The sequence below is a fragment of the Lactuca saligna genome, chromosome 1 (assembly GCF_052625555.1).
Source record: "Lactuca saligna cultivar CGN05327 chromosome 1, ASM5262555v1, whole genome shotgun sequence".
NCBI lineage: Eukaryota > Viridiplantae > Streptophyta > Magnoliopsida > Asterales > Asteraceae > Lactuca > Lactuca saligna.
The window spans coordinates 20,371,520-20,381,991 of record NC_136417.1 but is presented as its reverse complement, the minus strand read 5'-3'; positions in this window follow the sequence as shown (position 1 = coordinate 20,381,991).

The window sequence follows — 10,472 nt, the reverse complement described above, 5'->3', positions numbered from 1 at the left end:
ACCAGCTCAGGTGCTACGAGCACACCCTGACCTCCGTGTCCTTATCCTGATCCTGATCCGGATCCGGATCTAGTTGCAAAACGTCTCGTCACCACCATACTGAAAATATACCAAAGACGTCAGATAACATCATAATATCGAAAGACCAATTCCCACAAACTCTAGGGGTTGTGACTTCTTTGCTACGCGTATAGGTCATGTGCTTTCAGTAGTACGGGCCCATACTACCTTCCACACATACCCATATTTATCCCAAGTATCATCACAAACCCTAATAATATACATAATCATAATGAACTCCCCATCCTTACTTCTAGAGGAATACTAAACATCTCTCTACTGATCTATTAACCCTTCATAACTCCACCATTCATGAGACTTTCATCAATCCTGTAGCACTAGTGTATGCTAGCCATACATAATGCTAGACCTCATAGACATTCGAATATCCAACCTGGACCTAATCATAAGACTAAATCTAACATTCTCAGGCTATAAGATCTTAATTATATACATCCATGATACATACACAAGGAACCACAGTTATCATGTCAATCTCCTACAAGGAAGACCCTAGGCTAGCAGGCATCAAGTAATCAGGCAATTTCTATCATGTGATCCCTGAAGATCCCTAGCCTAGTACTAGCATACTGTCTGAACATATCATAATATCAAATAACAACTAGCTCCGACTGATCATACACTTCGCATCCTCCATCCTTTATTTTGAAATCCATTTTAGAATTTATCTTTGAACATTTCCTTGATTTGAGACTGGATTCACACAAGTGTTCCTCCAATTCACTCAAACCAAGGCTCTGATACCAACTTGTAACATCCAAAAAAAAAAAAAATTAAGCCAAATTTAAACTTTTCCAACCATTAAAAACCAAATAGTGTTATACAAATTGTTTTCAAAATATTATTCATCAGAGTGTCCCAGAAACAAAATCATAAGGATGATGAGTGGTACGGTCACGCCTTTACCTTGCCACGATCTCCTGATCTACCTGAAACAATAAACTGGAACTGTAAGCTCGAGAGCTTAGTAAGTTACCCCCAAAATACCAATACCACAACGATAACACCATATCAATAACAAATAACAATAACATGCATATTGAAACTCCTAACTGGACCGCCTTGCAAGGCCTACAGTCTATCTGGATCTATCCCGAGCCTTCGGTGTGACTGGGCCATCATGTAGGGCCCACAATCTATCCGGACCGCTCGTCGGGTGTGTTGGCCTTCAGCACAAAGCAGGACCGCCACAACCCAATCACCAAACAAATAATCATGCACACATAAATGACATAAACTGGCATACATATATCAGATATGACTATCTCACATATCATCTATCCTAGCAATCACTTATAAACCAAATACCGACCTAACCAGGTCACTAACATACCGATCCTGGCAATTTACAATGCATAACAACATCCTGTCTATTCGGATACTGATCTAACAAATCATAACCATATACAACCTACTATAATCAGAATAATAACCTAAGGGCCAGCCTTGGTGCCTTCGACCCTAGTGATATAATGAGGATAACTCACCTCGCTAGTTGCTCAGAATAATACCGTCCACTCCTCCAGATATAGTTCCAACAGCCTCACCTGTTGTAACACCCAAAGTTTTAAAGGCCAAGAAGGGAAAGAAAAGCCCTAATTTTAAGGGTCGACTCGGCGATTCCAAGGAGGACTCGGCGAGTCCGAGCGGGATCCGGGTCAAGGTGTAAGTGGCCAACTCGGCGAGTCGGCCAAGTGGACTCGGCGAGTCTGGTCTGTGCGAGGAAAACCTTAAATCCGGGACTTTGGGCACTATTTAAGCTCCTTATTCTCTCCATTAGGGTTCCTTAGAGCCCCCCTTATTCAGAAAACGAAGCCTAAGCCTCCATTGTTGTGCATTCAAGCTTCCAAGCCATTTTTGGGAGATTTGAAGGAAGAAGAAGGAGAGGAATCAGTGAAGCTTCAAGGATTTGCTTCAGATCTGGAGTTTGTGGAACCTTTCTGAAGTATTGAAGGTATTAAGTCATTTCCTTCTCTTAAATCTAAGTTTGGTTGTGAGTTTTGGGGCTTTTAAGCCATGATTAGCCACCCTTATGGGTTAGAAGCCGGATATGGAGTTGCTACTTCAAATCCAAGTGTGTTATGGTCTGGAGAAGCATAAAGTATCAGCCATTAAGTCGATTTTGAAGCCCCTTGGCCTTAAACCCTAGTTTTTGGCATGTTTTGCTTAGATCTCCTTCTCTACACGTAAAGATTGCAACTTTACATAAGGAATAGGCTTGGGAAGGGTATATCTATAGTTTGGAGTCCATGCATGACTCTAAAATCCTCTGCATGTAAGGAGAACTAAAGGGACTCGGCGAGTCCTTTGAATGGACTCGGCGAGTAGCATGAAGTTGTGGAGAAACTCGACGAGTGGGATGAACGACTCGTCGAGTCGTATGAAGATTGCCTTGTACTCGGCGAGTCTGTTCTTGGACTCGGCGAGTTAGGTCGCGAAACCCCAAACCCTTCGAGTTGAGACTCGAATCAGTGAGTCGGGTGGAGACTCAGTGAGTTGGACAGGTCTGGACTCAGAAATCGGTAGACTCGGCGAGTCATGGACTGACTCGGCGAGTCGAGTCATGAATGGAAGGAATCTGAACATTATGAACTCGGCGAGTCAGTAGGGTGACTCGGCGAGTAGGGTTGACCTGGAAGGTTGACCTTGACCAGGATTTTGACTTGGACCAGGGTGGACTTGGTTGTCTTTCGGGGGTTAGTTAGACTCAGTGTTGCATTGATATTGGTAGTCCGGGGAGCAAGAGGAGCAGGAGTCCGTGAGTGGTCGGGCAGCAGCTAGTGAGATCATCAGCAAGTTCAACCAGTGCAGGTGAGTTTCCCTTTGTGTGAATGGGTCTAAGGCCACAATGCCGGCCCATGTAGTTATGAGTAGAAGACCCGCGGGGTTAGCACTAGGCACAGTATGCTAGTATTATTTTCAGGACAAGGTCCAGTAACAGTGGGCGGGTGCCCAAGGAATTGTTTATATTATAGTTTATACTTGTTGTCTGTGTGATACATGTATGTGCCTGGTAGGGAGGTGAGTGTGGGCGAGGTCCCGTAGCTCACCAATAGCAGAGTGTGGATGGGGTTCCATATCTCATTAGTAGCAGAATAGGGGCGAGGCCCAAACTAGAACAGGAGTGAGAGTGGGCTAGGCCCGTACCTCACTACCATTAGGAGCATGGACGGGGTTCCATGACTCATCAGTAGCAGAACATGGGCGAGGCCTAGGATAGGCGAGGCCTTAGGACAGAACCAGTTGCATGTGTTAGTTATGTGTTGTGAAATGTTTATGTGTTATTATTTGTTGACGGACGAGGCCCTGTGACAGGTAAGTGAAACAGATCTGTATCCGAGCGGGGCTCGAAGCCAGGCGGGGCCGTTGTAGCGGGCGAGGCCCGAGGTAGGGGGCGAGGCCCAAGATAGGGGGCGTGGCCCAGTATGTGCAGTATGTGGTTATGCATGGTATGTGGTAGGGTGGGGAACTCACTAAGCTTCGTGCTTACGGTTTTCAGTTTTGGTTTCAGGTACTTCCGGTAGCGGAGGGAAGAGCTCGGGGTGATCGCATGGCACACACCATAGATTAGACAGCCTGGGAATGTTTACTCTAATAATGAACATGTGTTTTGAAAACTTATACTCATATTATGTTTTGGAATGATGACTTTACTTTAAGTAATGATTTATTAAAAGAAATTTTTGGTCTTAAATTTTGGGTCGTTACACCTATACCCATGGGTGACCCACTAAATATATACTCAATTACCAAAATGCCCTTGGAAGGCACAAGACAATCCCCAGTCAAAGTCAAAATCACTAGTCAATGGTCAACAGTCCATGTTGTCCTATTGCTGAGTTCAACTTCAGATTTAGCTCATACACCACACTCCCTTCATGAAGATGGTAAAGAAAACCCTAACTCCATCCAAGAGAGGTTCTAAGAAGAAAGAGATCAAAGTAACAACTGATTACCTCCAAAACGTGCCCAAACTGAGATGGATTCAAGATCTACACGAATTACCTTGATGCTAGCCTCTTGATCTACAAGTTTCCTTCACTAAATCACTTCCCAAATCTCTAAAACACTCACAAAGCTCACACACACAAAATTTAGGGTTTCTGGCTCTCAAGGGGTGATGAGGGACAGTGGGAGGCGCTAATGGTCCGATATATAGGGTGCAAAAACCCTGAAATTTAGGGTTTCCTTTGCCAGCTCCTACTCATCAAGTCCCCTTCCCCACTCGTCGAGTCAACTCATTAAATAACGTGTCCCAATCCACTTCTACACGACGAGTCATAGCATCAACTCGCCGATTAAGTCTTAAAACATGAAAATTAAATTGAACACTAATGATACCTGACAATTGGGGTGTTACAGTGTGTGTGTGTGTCTATATATATATATATATATATATATATATGAGAGGGATCTTCAAGAAAAATAACTTTCTATTAGATCTTATGATATCTTGAACGATTCTCTCTCATTAACCCTAGCAGTGGCAGCCTCCTAAACTTGTTGTCGTTGTCTTTTCTTTCATATGGTTCGTTGATTTGTCATCACTCAGTTCTCATGGTTATATAGAAGCCATATGACATCACAGATATACAAACCTATATCCCTCTTATTCTTTACTTAGACATGCTTAATTATTATCAATGACAAAAACTATTCAAGACTCACTACGTGGGATTTGTAGTCTTGGATCATCTTCATGAACCGAAAGAAAGACCTGTCGTTGAAATGGGTGAATGGAACCATATAGATTCCATTGTGAAAATGTGGATCTATGTGACAATTTATCAGTCCCTTTTTACAAATGATTTTGAAGAAAAACCCCACAGACCATCAGGTTTGGATCTGTCTCGAAACTACTTTTGGAGATAATAAGGATTCCAAGGCAATCCAACTTGATAATGAATTGCAGAACATTATAACTGACCATTCTTTGATAATGAACTATTATACCCGCATCAAGACCATTGTTGACTTATTGGAGAACATAGATGCAACAGTTCCCGAAAAGAACCGAGTGACGTATACCTTCAACACATTATCTCAAAAAATTTACTACACAACAAGTCTTATTTGCCACCAAACACCACTTCTAACTTTTTTGGAGACTCCCTTCATGCTTCTCCTCAACAAATGAATCAAGTAAAAAATCAAGCCATTCAAACTTCTCACAAAAATAATTCCTATTCTGCTACCATCCTTGCCACCGAGCACTCCTACGGTTCTCAAAACAGTCATGGTGGCTTCAATAACTATGGTGGCTCTATAGGGTTTGTAATGGTCATGGTAATTGAAATGTAATAGCCTAAAACAAGATAGAATTTTCATTTTTAAAACAAGTACTACAAGTATAAAAATTGAGACAAAACCATCACAATGTATAAATATCACATCATCATAGTACAATATTAAAATGTGGAAATAATAGGAGAGAAAGTTGTGCAATCACGTCGGGCCATTTCCCTTAGTACCTGAAGTACTGAAACCATAAACAGAATCTGTAAGCAAACGCTTAGTAAGTTTTCCCTAAAGTACCATGTTGATGAAACGGGTACTCGCAAGTATACGAAGTCGTGCAAATAATATAGTCGTAAGACCGAATATCGAACCCACAAGGACTATCCTATTCAAAGGTAGAGTGAACTAGGTAATTGCTTGCAAAAGTGATTGATTTGATAAAACTAAGGAAACTATTGAAATAAAATTAAACTAAATTCGGTAAGGTAAAAATGAAAACTAAAATAATCAAACAAACAAGGAAAACAATTAAACGATTTAACAATTATGAGAAAAACAGGATTTAGTTGACTTATATGGGTTCAATGGTTCTTCTAATGCAACTAATTTGTCAAACCAGTTATGTAGAAACGAATAACTTAACACTAACAAAAGTTATCAATTACCTCTTGGTTTCATGATTCGATTTAAAAACATTAACTTATATCTCTATGTAATTTGTGATTTTAAAAAGCATTAAGTCCAATGGTTTTGCTAAAAATGCCCTAACACACGTCTATGTTAAGTTTAAGCGAGATAACGAAACCGCACACTTATATTCAAATGATGTCACAAATAAAATTTCTCTCGAAGTCAATATTGCATGTAAACATTAAAATTCAAACCAAGCAAATTAAATCTAACTAACGTTGATCAAATGCTAGCCAAAATCAAATTTACCCGTCAAAATTTATATTTTAAAAATAAGCACACATTTGAATATGTTCTTCAATTTCAACAAAATTGGTTTAAACAAAATCAACTACATTAAAATTACCATCTCACCCTAATCAACCAAATCCAAAAAAATTTACTCCATTAAACTAAAATGAAAAACCATAACAGTGAGCAAATAAAGATTAAACATCATCATTACTCAAATCCTAATTATTTAAATAACTTCAAATAATATCTAATTTCAAAGGTAAAGAATTAAAAGAAAAATGAAACACCAGATTGTTTTGCACCAATTGTCGTGGACTCGTGGTCACACAGGGAAGTCAAAGCACAACTTTTGTTTATTTGCGTCACTCACGTACATGCCCTCTTTCTTTTATTTTAGTTGTGCATGGATGATAATGGATAAGGATGGTGATGGTGGATCAGGTATAAGGAGTGGTGGCCTTGTATAGTGTTGGTGAACGGTGATGATATGGCAAGGGTGTAAGGCGGCTGATAAAAGTATCTTGGGTACCCATTTCTTTTGTGCCCTCCTCCTCCTTTTATCCCGGAAACATGAAGTAATATAAAGCATATATACATTAATGAACCTCCAACTTTCAAGAATTTTAAAGCATTACCCCCTAGCTTTCAACTTTCATTTTTGTACAGCTTTCGCCCTTCAACTCTTAACTATAACCATTGTACAACTTTAGTCCTCAACATTGCACCTTATTTTCGGATTAGAACTCTTTCAGCAAACTAACCCCAACTTCCACGTCGATTATGAACAAGAAAACGACCAATTCAACAAAAACTCAAAACTTCAAACTTGTAGCTAATTGTGTCTAGTTTCTAGATCATCTTGCATTATCTAAACCGGAGTCCCGATGAGCCAGATATGATGAAAACACTGAGACGTGGTGAATCTGTCAAACATCTTTTATTCGCATTTATTTGCTCGTGATGAATTTTTCTTCTTTCAAATCTGTCAATTCCTTGCCGAAACCATTTGGACATTATAATATGAGTCCAAATCCCACCAAGACTCATGGAATAAGTGGTGGGGGCCTAAGAAGCCTAGGCAATCTTGTATACACAAGATAAAATCCATCAATTCCTTATAAATTTTTGAACTTCATAAGAGGAAGTCCAACTCCCACCAAGACCCGTAGACTAGGCGGTGGGGAACCCATGAGACACAGGTTGCACTTGCAATAAAAAGTAAAATGAATACCGTCAATTCCAACGCAAAGCACAATCTGCTATATTATGGATTTCGTGCAAGAAAACCATCTCCCACCAACCTGTAGAATAGGTGGAGGGGAACTCAAGAAACTCGAGTTGCACTTGTGATGAAAAGTGGTGATGAAAGCTTTCAATTTAGATGAGAAGCACATGGTGCTATATTATGGATTTCGTGCAAGAAAACCATCTCCCACCAATCTGTAGAATAGGAGGAGGGGACCTAAGAAGCTTAGGTGAACTTGTAAAAACAAGTTAATGAGGTGTCAATTCCTTTAAGAACTTTGGACTTCATAAGAAGAAGCCAAAATCCCATCGTCCTATAGAATAAGAGATGAGGCACCGATGCAAGACAGGCCAAAAACCCAACTGAATGGGTAGAAAAATACCAACCGAGAAATATTATGTCGATTACACTCATTAACGTAAATTTATCTTTTTAAGCTCAAAAAATGATGTAAATTGTAAAATCCGGGGACAAAAATAAGCTTTTTAGTTCATTTAGTGATCGAAAAACGAGCACTAAACATACCACATACCAACATACAAATTAATGCTATGGGCCAAATCATAGTCTTACATATAATTCATGTTGAGGACCAAATCCAGGTATTCCATACAATTGTCAGGTGCCAAATCCTGGTCTTTCATACAACTGGCTGGGGCCAGATCCTAGTCTTTTATGTAACTTCCAGGGGGAATATCTTGGTCTTTCATACAGGTTCTTGGGGCCAAACCCTTGTTTTCCATGCACATATCACACAAGTAATTTGTATCCTATAATACGAATAATGGGCCACCATTGGTGCCTTTGACCCATTGATACAGTGAGAAAACTCACATCAGTCTGTTGGAAACACAATACACTCGGTTGCTAAAAAAAAAGTCCCACACTATCACAAACAAATAGCCCTAATCAACTTTAGGTCATAGTACCAAAACATGGGCCTAAAACCTAACTCCAAACTCCTAAGATAAGGGCCTAATTGCCTTTCCCATAATGGGCCTACCCATTATTGACCCAAACAAAATAACGGGCTACAAGGCCCATAAAGGCCCAACTAGACCACTTAAGGCCCATTAGCATAAATCAAAGGCCCACCTACTCTAAACAGCTCAATGCCCAAAAACAAACTAAGGCCTAATGACCCAAAAGCACAACAAAAGTCCAAAAGCCCACTGGGAGTGTACACGCGGCGTAATCTCAGTACGCTCGACGTACTTGGTTGCTATGCAGTACGTGTTACGTACAGCTTGGTACACTTAGTGTACTAAGCTACTCAACACCTTTAGCCATTTTGTGCTTAATCCATGCAGCCACTTAATCTAACTTCCAGATCTCGGTTATTAAGGGGGTCCTAGGTCATAAAGTTGGCAACTTTCTACCTTAGCATGTCTTATGGGAGTCCAACATCCATTTTCGTTCATCAAAGCTCGTATAAGGGACCTAGATTCATGCATGGCTTCATATCAACCACCAAGATAACATTTTTATGCTTCTAACACAAAGGGACTAATATCTAGAATTCTAGCTTCTAGATTTGCCCAAACACCCAAAAGAGAACCCATGGACTAAAAATAAGCTTATAAACAAACCCTAAATCTAACTACCAAAAGGATCAATAAGGTATGAGCTTTTTACCTTCAAAAGTTGCCTAAGATGATGTAGATTTAGGATCTTCAAGCTCAACCATGTCCAAAGCTTGAATACCAAGTTATTCTTCTTGCAAACACACCAAAAAGGCCACCAAGGTTACTTCCAAGCTCAAAAATCACTCTCAATGGCAACCTAATGTTTTAAGGACGATAATAGCAGTGGAGGCTGATAAGAGTGAGGTTCTAAAGGTTATAAGTGTGTTAAAATACGAATCATGCCTTAAAATTAGGGTTTTAACTTTTGGCTATGTACACCCAGTGTATGCTTCGTACACGCCGCATACGTGGCTCATAGTCTGGATTCAGTATGCCCATGTACGCTAAGCATACATAGACGTACGCCCAGTGTATGAAGGGACCTCATTTGCAAATATATTTTTATTCCAAGGACTAAAAGAAAAATACTTGGATCTGAGAGTTACAAATCTCCCCCAGTTGAATTAGACTTCATCCTCAAAGTCTGCTGCCGCAAAAAAAATCCAGGTAGTGCTCCCTCATCTCGTCCTTCGGCTGACACGTCCACTTAGAGCCCTTTCAGTATTACCATTGCACTTTAATCAGATTTGATACCTTGCCACATAGAGTTCTAGTCTTCCTGTTAAGAATTGAAATGGGCCTCTCCACATAATTAAGTCAGTCATCCACCTGAATATCATCCAGTGATATCACGGTTGTCTCATTGGCTACACACTTCCGCAACTGAAACACGCGGAAGATTTTATGGATCTGACTGAGATCATTAGGAAGATCCAGTCGGTACGCTACTCTACCTACCCGGGCAGTAATCCTAAAAGGACCGATAAACCGGGGGGCCTACCTTGCTCCACTTCCAAAACTAGATGACACCCTTCCAAGGCGACACCTTTAGTAGTACCAAATCTCCCACTTGAAACTCAAGGTCTGAACAGTGTCGGTCCGCATAACTCTTCTGACGACTCTGCGTGACCTGCAGCTTGTCGTGCACCTACTAAATCAACTCAGTAGTCTTAAGCACCACCTTGGTGCTTCCCATGACCCGATGGCCGACCTTCCTCTAACAAATTGGTGTCCTATATCTTCTTCCATAAAATATCTCAAAAGGAGGTCGATCAATACTAGCATGATAATTGATGTTGTAGGAGAACTTTATCAGTGGAAGGTAAGTATCCCAACTTCCTCCAAAATCCAATACGCAAGCTCGAAGCATATCTTCGAGTGTTTGGATCGTCCGTTCACTTTGGCTATCGGTATTAGGGTGGTATGCGGTACTAAAATGCAGTTAAGTACCCAAATCCTCATGGAACTTCCTCCAAACCCTGGAGGTGAAACGAACATCGCGGTTTGAGACCACAGAT